Below are 16,677 nucleotides of genomic sequence, written 5' to 3'. Positions count from 1 at the left end.
CACCAGGATGTTATTAAATTCGAATAAAGCTGCAGGTATACGGAATCACGTTCATTCGCTATAGTCCGGTAAACTACACAGTACTTTTTAACAAAGTTATAGGGCCAATAGTAATAATAATGCAAAAACCGATTCATTCAGTTCATAGGACGAAATGTACTACGCAGAAGGGGATATGGAACACCATCATTTCCTTTTTTGCAGTCCAAGAATATACAGTCAACCACTGTAAGCTTATAAGAACCAAATCGTGCGTGAACTCAACAATCTGCGTTGAGCAAGAAAATCCTGACAAAATCCGTGTTTGCTAGGATGCTGGCGATTATGTTTAACCAAATGAGTCATATCCCAAGAGTAGCTAAGCTCGCCTTCAAACATCGGAACTAAATTAACAGCTAGGCTTCGTCAGCTACAAGGCTCTGTTGTTATCGCAAATTTAAAATAGTTTTTTTTTTCTAAACAGGCAGTCGTAAAATCCCATGAAGTAACATAGTGCAGGGCATGAAGTTGATCCTACCAATGCGCGAGCGAGTCCCTTCTACGATTATCACCAACAACATAGCGCAACATTGCTTGTCGCAGTTTAATTGTACGCAGAATAACTTGCGCTTTTGCTCGCACTTGCCTTTCTTTGGTGGGGAGTCCTTAACATGGTGGCGTTTTAGCTCCTGCGTGGTGGCCGCTTGCTCGACGCCCTTGAAGGCCAGTTATTCTGGTGAACCATCTTCATCTCGGATCGGACATCTCTGCCGGGTCGATGTCTCCAATGCTCTCCATTTCTTGAGGGGGCGAATATCCTCGAGCTGATGCGTCGACGAAGCCGGCGGCAGAGGCGTCGTAGCGGCGATGACTGGCGAGGCTTAGCTCACCCGTCGGTGTGGCACAGTCTTCTTGTGGCAATAAATGACATTTCGATGGCCTAAAACGTTCCCTGCTAATGTCCAGTGAGTCCTTGCACCTTGCCCGATCACCGAGAACACTCATTACTGTTTGAAAAACGATGTTCGTTCATTTAAAACGTAGAAAGACGGAGCGGATGAAAAACGCGTCCCCGTCGTTCGGCTCCCTAACGGCTTTTTCTGCCCCCAGGAAAAAACCAGTCGGTCTCCTTCCAAACACGTCTTTGCATGAATTCTCGGCGCCCAGGCGCGTGCCGTTGTTCGGCTGTATGCCGTTTGCCGAAAAACCGACGTATAACCAGATACCTTAGGCCGGTCTCCTCTTGAACACCGGTTGCCATATATTCGGTGGCCATTCGCTTGCCGTAATTCGGCCGAGGACAGCTAACCGAATGAAAAACGTATATTCTGGGGCCGTACGTCGGCCGGTATCCTTCATAACACTGGTTGCCCGAAGAAAACGAATATTCTACCGCCGAACGCGCGGTTCACCGTTGAAACAACGAATGCATGGCAGCCGCGCTCCGGCCGGTCTCCTTTCGAACACCAACTGCCGCAAGAATACGCATATTCTGTGGCCGGTCGCTAGCCGTGCTTCGGCCTGTTACCGCTTCCCGAAAAAAAAACGGATGCCCTAGGGCCGTACTTCGGCCGTTCTCTGTCTCAACATCGGCAGCCGTAAGAGAACTGAATATCTGGCAGCCGGTTAGGTGCCGTTGTGCGGCCGGACACGGGCGGACGGAAAAATACCGAAGCGCTGGTTGCCGAATGTTGGCCGTTCAACGCATGATCAGTGGCTGCCAGAACCTGGATGCTGGCCGGACATGCCAGAAAGCGGCCATAGACGGGCCGGTCTTGGGGCACACTTTCTGTGCCGCCTGGGGATGAGGCGCGCTGCCGTAATGGAGGGCTCTGGATTAATTTTGACCACCTGGGGATCTTGAACGTGCGCCGAAATCTCGTACGCACGGGCGTTTTTTGCTTTTCGCCTCCACCAGAAAAGCCGCCGCCGTGGCCGGGAATCGAACCCGCATCCTCGTGCTCAGCTGCGCAATGCCTTAGCCACTGAGCTACCGCGGTGGGTTCACGAACGATCTTACCGAAACGTGTTCTATGGGGTAAAGGTACACTATCGTACTCCTTCGTCATAATCGATGCGTGTATTGTCTTATTAAGAACCTTTCATTTTTCGCGATTTTCGAGTATCTGTTTTCACGAATGGAAGCCATCTTTCACACACGCGCAGTGTGTCCGGAGATCATATCTGAGCTTTTCGGACGACCAACCGGTTTATGGGAAAATGCATTAGCTTTTTAACAGGACATTGCCCAAAAACGCAATTTCGAGTCAAACCGCTCCCTGTGCCGCGTCATTCACCGATTTGGCTCTAGTGATTGGCATGACTTCGCCGTTAGAGGGACAATCAAGAGAAAACACGACTTCGTTTCGTAAGGTAGAACTTAGCTTCGGGGGAACTTATACAGCTCAATTCATCTTTAAAGGACGTTTTTTTGCGCAAGAACTACGATTTATCGAAATAATTGGGGGCTAAACTCATCCTTTGATGACACGAATAACCAGGGAAACTGAGGTGTATGCTCACGCTATATATTACTGTATGAATGTTTTCTTTAAAAAGAAGAATCTCTGTATACGATAGTATTGACCAGAGTGTTGTCCAAATAAGTGTGAGATCAACTGTGTGCGACAAAGCAAAAAAAAAAACATTGTTTTATTTGCCTTTTAACATTGATGTGAGATCTCTGCTGCATACAACGGTGGGGACGAGCGAAGCTAGATGTGCGGAAACAGGTAATTCTCACTGAAGAAATCTAAAAGGCTCCTGTGATAATTAGCTTGCTGATACTTGACAAGAGAACAATTTTTCTCTGCGGAGTAACATGCACCGGTTACAATTTGTTTCACGGTGGTTGTGCCAAACATGCTGATGCTGCTGCAATGGCTTTATAAACGCCATTGCATCATGCTAGTTGTATTAATACTGCGTCTGACAACAATCTATGGTACTGGCTTGAAAAAGGCTTCCCGCAGTTGTGAAGTCACCTGAGTAATTTGGCGTTGTGTAGTATGTCTAGAGATAAGTCTGGTAGAACACGAGTTACACTCGCTTTCCTGGCCACGCTCTTTCCGTAGAAGCCAGTCTACTGGCAACAAATGGTAATTCCAAAAAGGATAGAACTCCACTAGGATGTAATTATGCCTTGTTAGTAAAGCTAAGAGAAATGATGGAGGTATTTTGAATTTATCTGGAGTTATCCGGATTATGGAGTTATCTGATGGAGATCTGTACTGTGGTTTTGTTCTAGGATATATACATTAGAATGAAAGCTGCAAATATTTAGTGGGGAAGTTGGTTTGCTGTAAAGCGTTATCTCGGCATCCATTCTGTTGCCCTCGGGGACAACCGGTTGTCCGTTCGTCGTACAACGGGGTTAGCCTAAGTCAATTTCTTTTTCTTAATTTGAACTATAAAATCTTCTAATCAAGTTTGCTCCCTAATCCAGGTTGCCCGTTCCCTGTCCCTAAGCGTAACTCCTATTATTATTCGCCCCATGGCATGTTGGGCGGACACAAGTTTTCTTTTTAGTTGTTTAGTAAGGCGCCAACTTTCCGCTCTATATATCATCACTGGCGGGATGCATTGATTGAATAGCTTTGCTTTTAGGGATACAGGTGGCTTAATTTTCATTAGTTGCGAGTGCATGTCAAGTGCACTCCGACCCATTCCTATTATGCCCCGGATTTCTTTCTCGTGGTTTGTACCAGCACTGACAAGCTGTCCGAGGTAATTATATATTCTTCAGCCGGTTTAAGTGTTAAGTTACTTATACTGAAAATGGCGCGTTCACCATGCCTATTTATCGTTACTTCAGATTTATTCATATTTTCCTTACCCACATCGAAGTTCTCTGATTGCAGTTCTTCAACCATTTTTGGAGTTTTTCTGCAGATTCATTGAGCAAGACTATGTCGTCTGCAAACCTCAGATGACTCAAGTATACCCCGTTTATCCGTAAACCTGCGTTTCCCAGGCAAGCTTACTGAATACCCTCTCCAGACACGCGGTCAACAATGTTGACCGCGTGTCAAAATTGTTTTTCGCGCTGTTTTTCGGAATCGGGAACGTTTCGCTTTGCTTGTGAAAGATTATCCTTCCCGTGCATCCCTCACATATGTATGTATATATATATATATATATATATATATATATATATATATATATATATATATATATATATATATATATATATATATATATATATATATATATATATATATATATATATTGTCACGAAGCCAAGGACGACGCAGTTGTTTGGAAAAGAAACAAGTTTATTGGAGCGAACTTGTGCTCCCCTAACAACTGAAAAGAATACAGAGGCGGCGAAGCAGCGGTCAACAACGTGACGTACGTGCGTCGGCGAGCGTCGCAGAATCGAATGCCGCTGCGTCTGCTGTGCCGGCTTTTATCTTTCGGCGCGAGAGTTTCTGGAACCGTCGATTCGCATCCAGAACATTGTAGATCACAGAAGATTATTCTGGGCTAGCGTCGTTAGGGCGAAACACTCTGCTTATCTGAATGAGATAGCCGGTGCGGCATAAAAATAAAGAATGGAACACGCGCTTCGCATGGGACACAGATAGCAGAGCCGGGCGCGGCCGGGCATTAAAAACAAACAATAAATAAACAAACCCGAACATGGTTCGTGGCATTACCCCCCCTCTAAGAGTGCATCGACCCGATGCTAAAATAAAACGACAGTCCGAACAAACATCAACACGAGAACAACAACAAAAAAAGTTCGTCATCTTGCGAAGTACGGTTTGAGGCGAACCACGTGGACGACTTCGGGTCGCGTGCGTCGTCGTGATGTGCCGGAATCACCACTGGGGATCACTTCGTGGGTTAATTGGCCAACACGTCGTAGAATCTGGTAGGGTCTGAAATACCGTCGCAGAAGCTTCTCACTGAGTCCGCGTCGTCGAATGGGAGTCCAAACCCACACACGATCCCCTGGTTGGTACTCGGCGTCTCGGCGTCGGAGGTTGTAGCGGCCGGCATCCACCAGTGCTGGTCCGTTATACGAACTCGAGCGAGCTGGCGGGCCTCCTCCGCACGTTGAAGGTATCCTTGGACGTCGGCGTTGACGTCGGCGTCTTCTACATGCGGAAGCATGGCGTCGAGCATCGTAGTCGTAGTCGGCCGTCTTCCGTAGACAAGCTCGAACGGTGTCATCTGCGTAGTTTCCTGCGTCGCTGTATTGTACGCAAACGTGACATACGGGAGGACTTCGTCCAAAGTCTTATGTTCAACGTCGACGTACATGGACAGCATATCCGCAGTCGTCTTGTTCAGACGTTCCATTAGTCAGTTCGTTTGGGGGTGGTACGCCGTCGTTCTTCGGTGATCCGTGTTGCTGTCGCGCAAGATTCCTTGCATCAGCTCCGCGGTAAAGGCCGTTCCTCGGTCCGTGATTAGGACTTCAGGAGCTCCATGTCGCAGCACAACTTGGTTTATAAAGAACTTGGCGATTTCTTGTGCAGTCCCCCGTGGATGAGCGGCGGTCTCTGCGGAACGCGTCATGTAGTCTGTCGCTACGACAATCCACTTGTTCTCCGATCGTGACGTCGGGAACGGGCCTAGAAGGTCCATTCCAATCTGTTAAAAGGGCCTCGACGGGACGGTGATCGGTTGCAGAAGTCCGGCGGGTCTTGTTGGCGGCGTTTTTCGTCGCTGGCAGTCACGGCAACTCCGAACGTAGTGGGTGACGTCGGATGTAAGGTGGGGCCAGAAGTACTTAGCCTTAATTTTTGCAATAGTGCGAGCTGCGCCGAGATGTCCGGAAGACGGGTCGTCGTGGGACGCTTCCAAAATTTCGTCACTTCGTCTGCGGGGATGACAAGTAGATAATTCGTTCTTGTTCCGGGGCTGAAATTCTTCTTCACGAGGACGGAGTTTTTGAGGCTGAATGCTGGTAAGTTCCGTTTGAACGCTTTAGGCACGGCGACGTTTCTTCCTTCGAGGTAGTCGATCATTACGCGCAAGTCCGGGTCGGCACGCTGCTGGGCGGCTAGGTCGCTCTCCGTAACAACCCCGAAGAACGCGCTGTCTTCATCGGAGTCTTGTGGTGGTGGGTCGACGGGGGCGCGGGACAGGCAGTCGGCGTCTGAGTGTTTCCTGCCGGATTTGTAGACGATTGTAACGTCGAACTCTTGCAGGCGCAAACTCCACCGCCCAAGACGGCCAGAGGGGTCCTTCAAATTGGCGAGCCAACACAGCGCATGGTGGTCTGTTACAACCTTGAACAGTCTGCCATACACGTATGGGCGAAATTTTGAAATGGCCCATATAATAGCCAGGCAATCTTTTTCGAAGGCAGAGTAGTTTTTCTGCTCCTTCTACAGACCACGGCTGGCATAGGCGATTACGTTTTCGCACCCGCTTTGTTTTTGGACAAGGACGGCACCCAAGCCTATATCACTGGCGTCCGTGTGTATTTCCGTTTCGGCGTTTTCGTCGAAATGAGCGAGCACGGGCGGGCTTTGCAAGTGTTTTTGCAGCTCGCAGAATGCCTTTTCTTGGTCGTCTTCCTAGCTGAAAGGGGTGCTATCTTTCGTCAAGCGCGTGAGCGGCTCTGCAATGCGTGCGAAGTTTGCGACGAAGCGCCGGTAGTATGCGCACAGTCCAAGAAATCTGCGCACGCCCTTCTTATCTTTCGGCCTTGGGAAGTTCGCTATGGCTGAAGTTTTCGACGGGTCAGGCAGGACTCCCGCGGCGTTGACGACATGGCCCAAAAACTTCAGTTCCTCGTACGCGAAGCGGCACTTTTCAGGCTTCAGCGTTAACCCCGACGTACGGATGGCCTCGAGTACCGACTGCAACCTTGCGAGGTGTTCGTCGAAAGTCCGGGAGAATACCACAACGTCGTCGAGGTATACGAGGCAGGTGTGCCACTTCAGGCCAGTTAGCACAGTGTCTATGACTCTTTGGAACGTTGTTGGTGCCGTGCATAGCCCAAACGGCATCATCTTGAACTCGTATAGGCCGTCCGGGGATATGAATGCAGTCTTCTCTCGATCTCTCTCGTCCACTTCAATTTGCCAGTAGCCTGTCTTCAGATCCATCGATGAGAAGTACCTCGCATGGCAGAGGTGGTCGAGGGCGTCGTCGATTCGTGGCAGGGGGTACACGTCCTTTTTGGTGATCTTGCTCAATCGCCGGTAGTCAACGCAGAACCTCACTGTGCCGTCTTTTTTCTTCACGAGTACGACCGGCGCAGCCCACGGACTTTTCGATGGCTGTATAATGTCGTCGTTGAGCATGTCGTCGACTTGAGTCCGGATGGCTTCGCGCTCGTGTGAAGAGACGCGGTACGGTGACTGTCGGGTGGGTCGCGCTCCATCCTCGGTTATTATCCGGTGCTTCGCCAGAGGTGTTTGACGTAACTTTGAGTTCGACGAAAAACACTCGCTGTAGCGACACCAATAACTTGTTCCTTTCTTCTTGCGGTAGCACCGGATTCACGTCGAAGGGGTGCGGAAGCTTGAAGGTATCGTCGGGTGCGCGTTCAAAGTCGGCGACTGCTATCACGTCACTTGCTTGTTGTGTTTCTTCGACGAACGCAATTACAGCGCCCTTGTTTAAATGCTGGTACTCCTCGGTGAAATTGGTGACCAAAACGTGGGATTTGCGCTGCTTAAACCGCGCAATGCCTCTTGCGACAGACACACCGCGGTCAAGAAGCAACCTTTGGTCACTCTCCACGATAGCGTCGACATCGGGAGCAGCACCTTCACAGTAGACGGTGATCATCAAGCTTGCGCGTGGTGGCAGGGTGACGTGATCATCGGCGATCCTTAGAGCTGCACGCTGTTCGGGGTTCGATTCCGGCGTGATGGAGTGGTCGGAGGAAAAAGTTATCGACTTCGTCTGCAGATCGATTATTGCGCCGTTGTCCGTCAAAAAGTCCATTCCGAGAATTACGTCGCGGGAGCAGTTGGGCAAAACGACGAACACCGCAGGGTACGCCGTGCCGTCTATGGTGACGCGCGATGTGCACGTTCCACTTGGCATCACAAGGTGGCCTCCTGCTGTGCGTATGAGCGGACCGTCCCATCTGGTCATAACTTTCTTCAGCTTAGACGCAAATGGTCCGCTCATTACGGAGTAGTCGGCTCCCGTGTCTACGAGGGCGACTACATCAAAACCGTCGATGCACACCTTGACGTCGGATGCCGCCTTCTTCGAGTTCCGGGTGCGTCGGGGCGTCGCATCTCGGCTTGTGCGTGTTGACGGTCGGGCATGGTGCGTCGTCGTTGTCGACGTCTTCTCAGCGGACGTCTCGGTCAGGTCGGATAAGCGTCGCAGCGTATAGCTGTCGTCGTGTTCGGGAGTCTCGTCAGGGTTAGGGCGGGTCGTCGGGACGAGGGCATGTCGTGAATCACTGTCTTCGGCGCGTCCTTGCGTCGTTGGAGGGTTTCCGGTTTTTCGCCGTAGAGCAACTTCACCTCCAGAAGTTGCTGCTTTTATTTTCCCCCGCGTGGGCTGGGGGACCTTCCACGGGCGAAGTCAGCGTTGCTACGGCGGTTCGGCGATTGGTATGGGTAGGGCGACGGCGAACGGTTGAAACGCGCTGGGCCACGGCTGGTTTCAGATAGATACTCGTCGATCTCACGTGGTCGTTGGCCAGGGAGAGGGCGAGGTGCGTCGACGGAGAAACCACGCAGTCCGAGTCATGCAGCGACGGTAGATGTGGTCGGCCTCTCCGCAGTGGTAGCACAGAGGACGGTTATCGGGAGTTCGCCATACGTCCGTCTTCCTCGGCGTCTGGTTTCGGGCTACCGGGGGTCGGGCGGGTGACAGTGGGCGGCGGTACGGCGGGGCCTCTTGACGGCGTGTTGGAGCAGGGCGGGGTCGACGAACAGCCGCGGAGTATGTCATAGCTTGTGGCTCTCGGGTTACCTCGGATGGCGTACAAGTTTCCAACGCTTGTTGCACTTCTTCTCTAATCACGTCGGTGAGGGAAGCGACTTGGGGCTGCGGCGGCGTTGGGAGAAGTTTCCGCAGCTCCTCTCTCACTATTGCGCGGATAGTTTCGCGTAGGCTGTCGGCCGGGATCCGCGTGCTGCCAAAGTCGTTCGCATTGGCCGCGCCAACAAGGTTGCGGTCATACTGCTTAGCACGCATTTCGAGGGCTTTCTCAATGGTGCTGGGTTCGGTCACGAATTCGGCGACGGTTTTGGGCGGATTTCGGACAAGTCCAGCAAACAGTTCTTCCTTCACTCCGCGCATTAAGAAGCGCAACTTCTTTTCTTCCGTCATTTCGGGGTCCGCGCGGCGAAATAGCTGCTTCATCTCCTCAACGAAGATCACGACTCCTTCGTTGGGGTGTTGCGTGCGCGTTTCCAACAAAAGGGCGGCTCCTTCTTTCCGCACGACGGTAGTGAAGGTCTTAGTAAACTCGCTTTTGAACTGAGCCCAGTTTGTCAAGGAGCTCTCGTGGTTCTCGAACCAAGTGCGAGCCGAATCTTCCAAGTAAAAGAAAACATGCCGGAACGTTTCTGTGTCGTCCCACCTGTTGAATTTCCGGACGCGCTCCAGTTTCTCCAACCATTCTTCTGGGTCTTCTGCGGGGGCTCCTCGGAATGATGGCGGTTCCCGTGGCTGCTGCAGAATGACGGGAGGATTGGCTTGGTTGGCCATGGTGCTGGTTGCGACGTCTTTCTTCTTCGCTTCCTCCGGTAGTAGACCGACCTCGGGTGGTAAATCTTGCAGGCGGAGGCTGGCTCTTGTTGGACTGGCTTGGCGGCTTCCAGAGGTTGCAGTGGGCATGAAGGGTGCGTACCCCGCACCTCCACCAGATGTCACGAAGCCAAGGACGACGCAGTTTTTTGGAAAAGAAACAAGTTTATTGGAGCGAACGTGTGCTCCCCTAACAACTGAAAAGAATACAGAGGCGGCGAAGCAGCGGTCAACAACGTGACGTACGTGCGTCGGCGAGCGTCGCAGAATCGAATGCCGCGGCGTCTGCTGTGCCGGCTTTTATCTTTCGGCGCGAGAGTTTCTGGAACCGTCGATTCGCATCCAGAACATTGTAGATCACAAAAGATTATTCTGGGCTAGCGTCGTTAGGGCGAAACACTCTGCTTATCTGAATGAGATAGCCCGTGCGGCATACAAATAAAGAATGGAACACGCGCTTCGGATGGGACACAGATAACAGAGCCGGGCGCGGCCGGGCATTAAAAACAAACAATAAATAAACAAACCCAAACATGGTTCGTGGCAATATATCAATATATACATATATATATATATATATATATATATATATATATATATATATATATATATATATATATATATATATATATATATATATATATATATATATATATATATATATATATATATATATAGCGTGCAGGAGTCGTAGGTAGGTCTCCTCTATTCCTTTATCCTGTAAGGCGTACATAACTTCGGCGGTGTTTCATGAATCAAACGCTTTTTCATAATCTATACATGTTATGTAAAACGGTTTATTGTACTCTGTGCATTTTTCTATTACTTGGTTGATGGCATGGTTGGGATTCACTGTAGAGTATCATTTCCTGAACCCAGCGTTCCATGGGTTGTTAGAAATCTACGACGTGGAAAGCCCACCGTATATCTGTGCACAGAATGCCTGCAGATCAAGAGAATCTATAACTCGTTTCGCAGCGCCAAAGTGTGATAAACTATCGCGCAGCACATATCAAGGTTATGCTATGTCTGTTTCGGTTATAACTGAATTCACTTATGGCAACGTACTCGGCTTCAGCCTACTTTTTTTCAATTTTTCTGGGCTTTATACTAACATTGAAACCCTAGATACAGCGAAAGACGCGAATAGTATTCTAGAGGAAAACTTTCTGATAAGAATAAAAAGGTGCGAGGACACCTAAGCACTTCTTATGGGTTGTGAATGCGAAAGCACGAATCTTCAGTCGAACACCTGGGAGGCCTTGCTTCCGCATCGCGTCGTCGAAGGGCTTCGCAATCTTGCCGCTGCGGAAACTTTGCATTGCGATCCGCCATGACGCTTTCGAATGTCTTCGATCTGTCCCCTACGCGTTGTGCCGCTGCTCGATCCTGTCGGCGTGTAATGGGGTAGGGGACGACGATGGTGAATTTGACTGCTTGTATATTCACTTGTGCTATGGGACACTTTGGGACATGGAACGCATCAGAAGGAGCCATCTTTCGGTACTGCCAATTCTAAGCTCGCGCTCGAGAACGCCCCGTGGTATGGATTGCTTCCAAAGGAGCTGCTTCTGCTAAAAATGCCGGAAGCCAGCTTTTCTGCGCAAAGGGCCATGTTAGGCTTCGTTTACGGTTCGGGTTCGGGTAAATCCAATCCATTTCGTTCGGGTTGCGCTCCGGTTCGACTAAATCACGCACCGAACCGGTTCGCGAACCATTTCGGAAGCCTGAACCAGTTCGCGAACGGGTTCACAAATCTGAATAATCAGCGAAGTGCGAACACGAAACGTTTTGTAGTTTAAGACACGATACATATGAAATTCAATTTTTTGTCTTTCGGAATGCTGCTTTTTTCATAAAAGTGGTGCAGCTTCGAATTCAAGTTTAATGAATCAGGTCTGATAATAAAGAAAACGTACCAGCCACTTTTTGTTCCAGCCCTTATGTCTTTCTAGGGACCACGTAAAGCTCGCGCCATAAGAGATCACTGGGGAATCTACTGATGCCTCTTTTTCTGTTTTACTGTACCATTCGAATGCTAACAATAAGTTAACACACTGCCAACAGTTTTAGTTGTTTTGTCATTACGGCCCCCCTGACGTTGTGTAGCGGAAAATTTGAATGTTTTCCGACGTTTTTTATCTTTTCTGGTGAAAACGACGTCCTTGAGACCATAATGGAGCTGAACGAATGACTAAAAGCTAGTTCTCTCAAATAAGGCAAGGCGGGCTTTGTCTTCATGGCCCATTTAGCGTCCCAAGCCAAGCGTTAAGGAGACGCAGCACAGAAATACCACCAACCACAGGCTGCGGCACCTTCGGCATACGGCTTGCTACCACGTCAATTTAGATGGAATGCTGCCGGCATCGCTGTAACAAAACAATCTACAAAAAAACTTCCACGTAAAGAGCACGCTCGCAAGCAGAGACCTAAGCACACGCACACAACCGAGGGTTGCATCGGCCTGTGAACAGCAGCTTTTCCTGTAGACGAAACTTTACCACGAAAAACTATAGTGGCAATCAGTAAACTCGTACGTCTAGTGCCCAACTCCAATTCTGGCGCACCTCTCAATTAGAAAGATTGCAACTTCTCGAATTTCGAATTGACACTCGAAATTTTGCATTGGCACGTGTCTTCCATTTCGTGCCCTTTCCGCACAATGAACGACTGGTGCGGAATGAGGTGCCAAGAAGACTCGGTTCGCCTCGCCTTTATAAAGTCTATGCCTCAAGCAGCAACCACATCATCCACATGCTTGCTATAGTAAACACAAGTGTGCGCCTCTTTGTCCCTGTGTCCCGTCCTTCGAGTGTTCTTTGCATTCTTACGACTATGTTCCAACCAGCCAAAATTTCCGCACTCTTTAGGTGCTACAAGTAGGCCCATTTGGGCTGTAAGCCTTGGCCGGTGCGCTGTGCAGCAGTCTCGCCGCCTGCTTGCCTCTGCGCAGTCCCAGTGAGGGAAGGGCAATGTGGGAGCTATAACCGTCCTGCAAACTGCGCCGAGAACGGGCCATTCCTTTTTCCCAGCCTTGCACCTTGCTGGAACGAACAGCAGCAACATGCCGCTGCAATTTCCGTGCACAACCTTTTACCAATGCTGCGACCACGAAGAGAGCGTTTAAAGCATTCCTTTTGTTATTATTATGAATGAGAAAAGTGGACGAAGGTGATAAGTTGATTGTGCGTGAAAAAGAAAAGCCCCGAACGACATTGGCCCCATGTTATCAGCAAGGGACGGTCGAACCGTTTTGTCATGAACCGGTAACCGTTATTTCTTTTTTTTCGGTTCAGTTCTGGTTCGGGTTCAGCGGAGTCAAAAAATATTGGTTGGGGTGCGGGTTCAGTTCCGGAAAAATACCCGTTCGGTTCCGGTTTTCGGTTCGGTTCTGTTCGGTTCCCGTTCGACACCCTGCTTAAAATGGATATAGAGCATATATTACAGAAGCCAAAAGCGTGGTATTCTAATGCGCTCCCTCTTAAGCCATCTCAAATATTTGAGGCGTTTTTTTCTCGAAATGAGCCAGGCCCAGAAACCGAAACTGAGTCGGATAAAACTGCTGTGACAAGAAAAACTCAGCAACTTTCCCCTAAAAAAGGGGTGGCAAGCAAACAGTTCAGTTAATGCCCTGAAAATGCGTACGCAGATCGTACTTCGTATCGAAAATGAGCTTATCCTGCGGTTTCACTGATCAAAATGAGACAAACCCGTTTGCCCAATGGGCGTTTGCTTTTGGCTTGGCTGTTCGGGTATTTTCGGAAGCTTTTTTTTTTTTCTTTTCGTAGTGGCTTATTATGAATTCAGGCGGCAATTAGGAGTTGAATGAAAGTTCTGTCCCCAGATGTTAACGACGAAGTGAATGGAAGAAGACGCGAACGAAATGAAACTGAGAGATGTGAACGAATGATTTCATTTCGTCTCGCCCCACCTTACAAAAAACTCTGGTTATATTTATTTGTTTACTCCCATATTTGTCATACTTAACTAAATAGCCGCCGCTTACAAGGACTGGCAAATCTTTCTCTCCCCTCCCCCCCTTGAGGGTACGAGCCACTTCATTGAGGTGAAGAAAAGGACATGAGCAGCCTTAAGCGGTTTGAAAATTGATGGCAAAGCAACGAAAACCTTGCTTACTTCATGAGTTCCTTGAGGCGTGCGCAAGAAAACTACGCTAGGGAAGAATTCTAAAAGAGCTGCTAATTGGTGCCAATAGGACTCACCTGGTCTCCATGTATATTTCTACTGTTCTTGAATCTCTGTTGCATATTTAAAACGCCCTTTTCTACCAAAATTGCATCGCACCATGCTTAAAAGTTAATGTAAATAAAGATTTTATAAGAATGCCGCATCAACTTGAGTGTTGCATTTGAATATGAGCCAAATCCAAGCTTATCACCCCGTATTGCTTATATTCACGACATAATTTTTAATTACATGTGTCCATAAGCTTCCCCTAGCTGGCATGTAAAATATGTCTTTTAAATGTAAATTTGTACTGTTGTTACAATGCTGTACTGCAAGTGTTTATATTTCTCATGTATAATGTTATGCATGATTTTAGTTTGGTTACAATTTTGCTGTTTGTATTCTATTTTCTACTGTAACCCCCCTACAACAATGCCCAGTTGGCGATGTAGGTACTTGTAATAAATAAAATAAAGAAATGAATGTCATCTAATTGTTTTGGCGGCGTTGCATTTAGGTCCGGTAACAAAGTTCCGCTTGATTGTCAAAATTCGCGTTAGGTAGATCTGGCTCATTAAAAAAAACGCCTCATTTGCCTCTGGCGGAAACACAGCATCACGCAACATAACAGGAAAATGCATGACAGGAACTCTGGAGCTATTCTTCAACGTCCGTAAAATGTCGAAGGACAACAAGCACTGTCATTCATTGCTTCAATAAGCTCTGCTTGAAACGGCTTCCACAGTGTAAACGATTACATCTGTAATAAGACTGAAACGCGGGCTATTTGGAGACAATTCATGACTGTACCTTGAGCGCACAAAAAACGAGGACTGAACGACACTGCGCTGGTCTTCGTGTCTTTCGTTCAGTCCTTGTTTTTTGTGCGCTCAAGTTACAGTCATAGATTGCATTTGTGTCACAAGTTATGAATGCGGTTCGAAGCAGGCTCGCGGGTTCAAGAGCGTGCTTCGGTTAAATGAAAGCACTATGTGGATCGGATACGCGAATCATCTTGTGCTCACATTGTGGAAACGCTACCCAAATAAGACAGCATTCCCACAGAGTTTGCAAACTGCATCGTGAAGCCAGCCCTAGATTTCGCACATTCTCCAAGCGCACGAAGATTAGCTCACCGGCCGGAGCTGATGGGTGATAACGAGCTAAATGCCGTAATCCGAGCCAGGGGATGCTGCAGGTCTGGCCTAGAGGCTTTCCGTATCCGGGAAGCTTTGAGGGTGCCGTAGAAACACACGTCTTGAATTTCCCGGATTGCGCGGTTCATGCCATAGCCGGCTGTACTACGATGACCACAGGCGGTTTTGTTGCTTGACTTCTCGGATGGGCACGGGCGCACGCTTCACGCTCGTCTCGAAACGGGACGCCGAGATGGCGTGGGCGTGGGGAGCGCCTCCGGGGGGAGAAGGATGGCTGACGTCACAGGGAAGATGCAGCACGCGGGCGAACACATTCCGAGGTTCCCCCGGTGTGTGGACGCCGTCCACCGCTGCTCGGGCTCCGTCTCCGATGGATGACCCTTTCCTGGGGTAGGGCCCGCTCCTTCGCCTCCGCGGGCTACTGTTGCTGCGGGGCGCTGGAAAACAAAGTGACTCGGAGTAGCGCTGACACATCAACCGAACGTTAGGGTGCGCGCACTAAGTCAAATCGATAAGTCTCGCAAAAATGAGGAACAATAACCCACCATTCTAGCTAGAGACGTCTGCGTTGTACTGACAAATGAAGGAGTATACAGTGCCCGAGCACAGATACAGTTTTGTTTTCTTTATTTTTTGAAGCAGGCAAATTAGAAAAACGTGAGAGTGCGCGAGATATAGACGGAGGTGTGGTCTAAATTGATGTTTACGAAGGGTCCAGGAGCGGACGCCTATATGGTATTAGGGTGTCCAGAGCCGTCAAAACAACCGTAAGCCACTTTTAATCGCGTAGCTAGTGCGCATAACGCTCTAATTGGAACTTTAGAACTTTACAACTTTGCATCGAGGCATTACGGAGCTTTTAGGTGCTCAACCAGGGCTCGCTGCCCGGATCCCTGCTGAGTCAAACTTATCAATTCTTAGGAAGAACGTCATTCTTGCTGTATTGGCAGAAACTCAGTATATTTTACAACTACGTTTTCTTCTCTTAGTGATCAACGAGCTTGCGCTGCTGCGTGCCACTTAGAAATGGGATTCTTAAATAATAAGATATAGGATCAAGAGGGCCTGTATTTAGTTATTTATACCTAATAGACGGGATACTGCGAGAACGGGACGTGACTATCAGCTGGTGACAATCAGTAGCTAAGCTAAAAAAATTGGCCTCGTATCTGCTCCCTTTGCTCCAAATGTCGTCGAAAGACTGCATACAATCTTCTACCACCTCTGGCATGTAATTGCCTATCTTTTCTTTCCCGTCCACCTCTCGCGCTCTTCCCCTCCCGTTTCGTTCCTCCCACGACGAACACGGTAGAGGTTGCACAAGTGAATTCAATTTTACCGCGCTCCACTGTTCCCGCCATATACTGGAACCTTTTAATTACTGTTGAACTTGAAACACTGCCACAAGGTCCAGACTGGCGCGAGCACTTCCGGTATTTTTGGGTCAAAGTATTTTTCTTCAAAGCGTATTCTTTAGTTGCTATCGCAAATATCAAGCACACATTTATTTTCAACGTGAAAACTTGGGCGAGTTGGTGATGCGTGCTGAACCACAGCGCAAACGACAAGACAAAGCACGATGACAAGAGGACACAGCGCTTCGTGTGTCCTCTCTTGCTATCGTCATTTGTCTTGTTGTTTGCTCTGTGGTTCAATGCTCAACATTTAT

General features: G+C 48.8%; 1 protein-coding gene across 1 annotated transcript in view; it reads right to left on the bottom strand.

The window, feature by feature from the left end:
• LOC144169403 (fibroblast growth factor receptor 2-like) overlaps window positions 1–15,563 on the bottom strand; it is a 53,697-nt gene extending 38,134 nt beyond the window's left edge. Inside the window, exon 1 of the mRNA XM_077698525.1 lies at window positions 14,988–15,563. The gene's annotated coding sequence lies outside the window, so the exon portion shown is untranslated. The remainder of the gene's footprint in view (window positions 1–14,987) is intronic.
• Between the last annotated feature and the right edge of the window lie 1,114 nt (window positions 15,564–16,677).

The sequence above is a fragment of the Haemaphysalis longicornis genome, unplaced genomic scaffold (genome assembly GCF_048455015.1).
Source record: "Haemaphysalis longicornis isolate Haplotype H1 unplaced genomic scaffold, Haemaphysalis longicornis Haplotype H1 scaffold_2, whole genome shotgun sequence".
Taxonomy (NCBI): Eukaryota; Metazoa; Arthropoda; class Arachnida; order Ixodida; family Ixodidae; genus Haemaphysalis; species Haemaphysalis longicornis.
The sequence above is the reverse complement of the archived record's forward strand: the minus strand, read 5'-3'. Positions and strand labels throughout refer to the sequence as shown.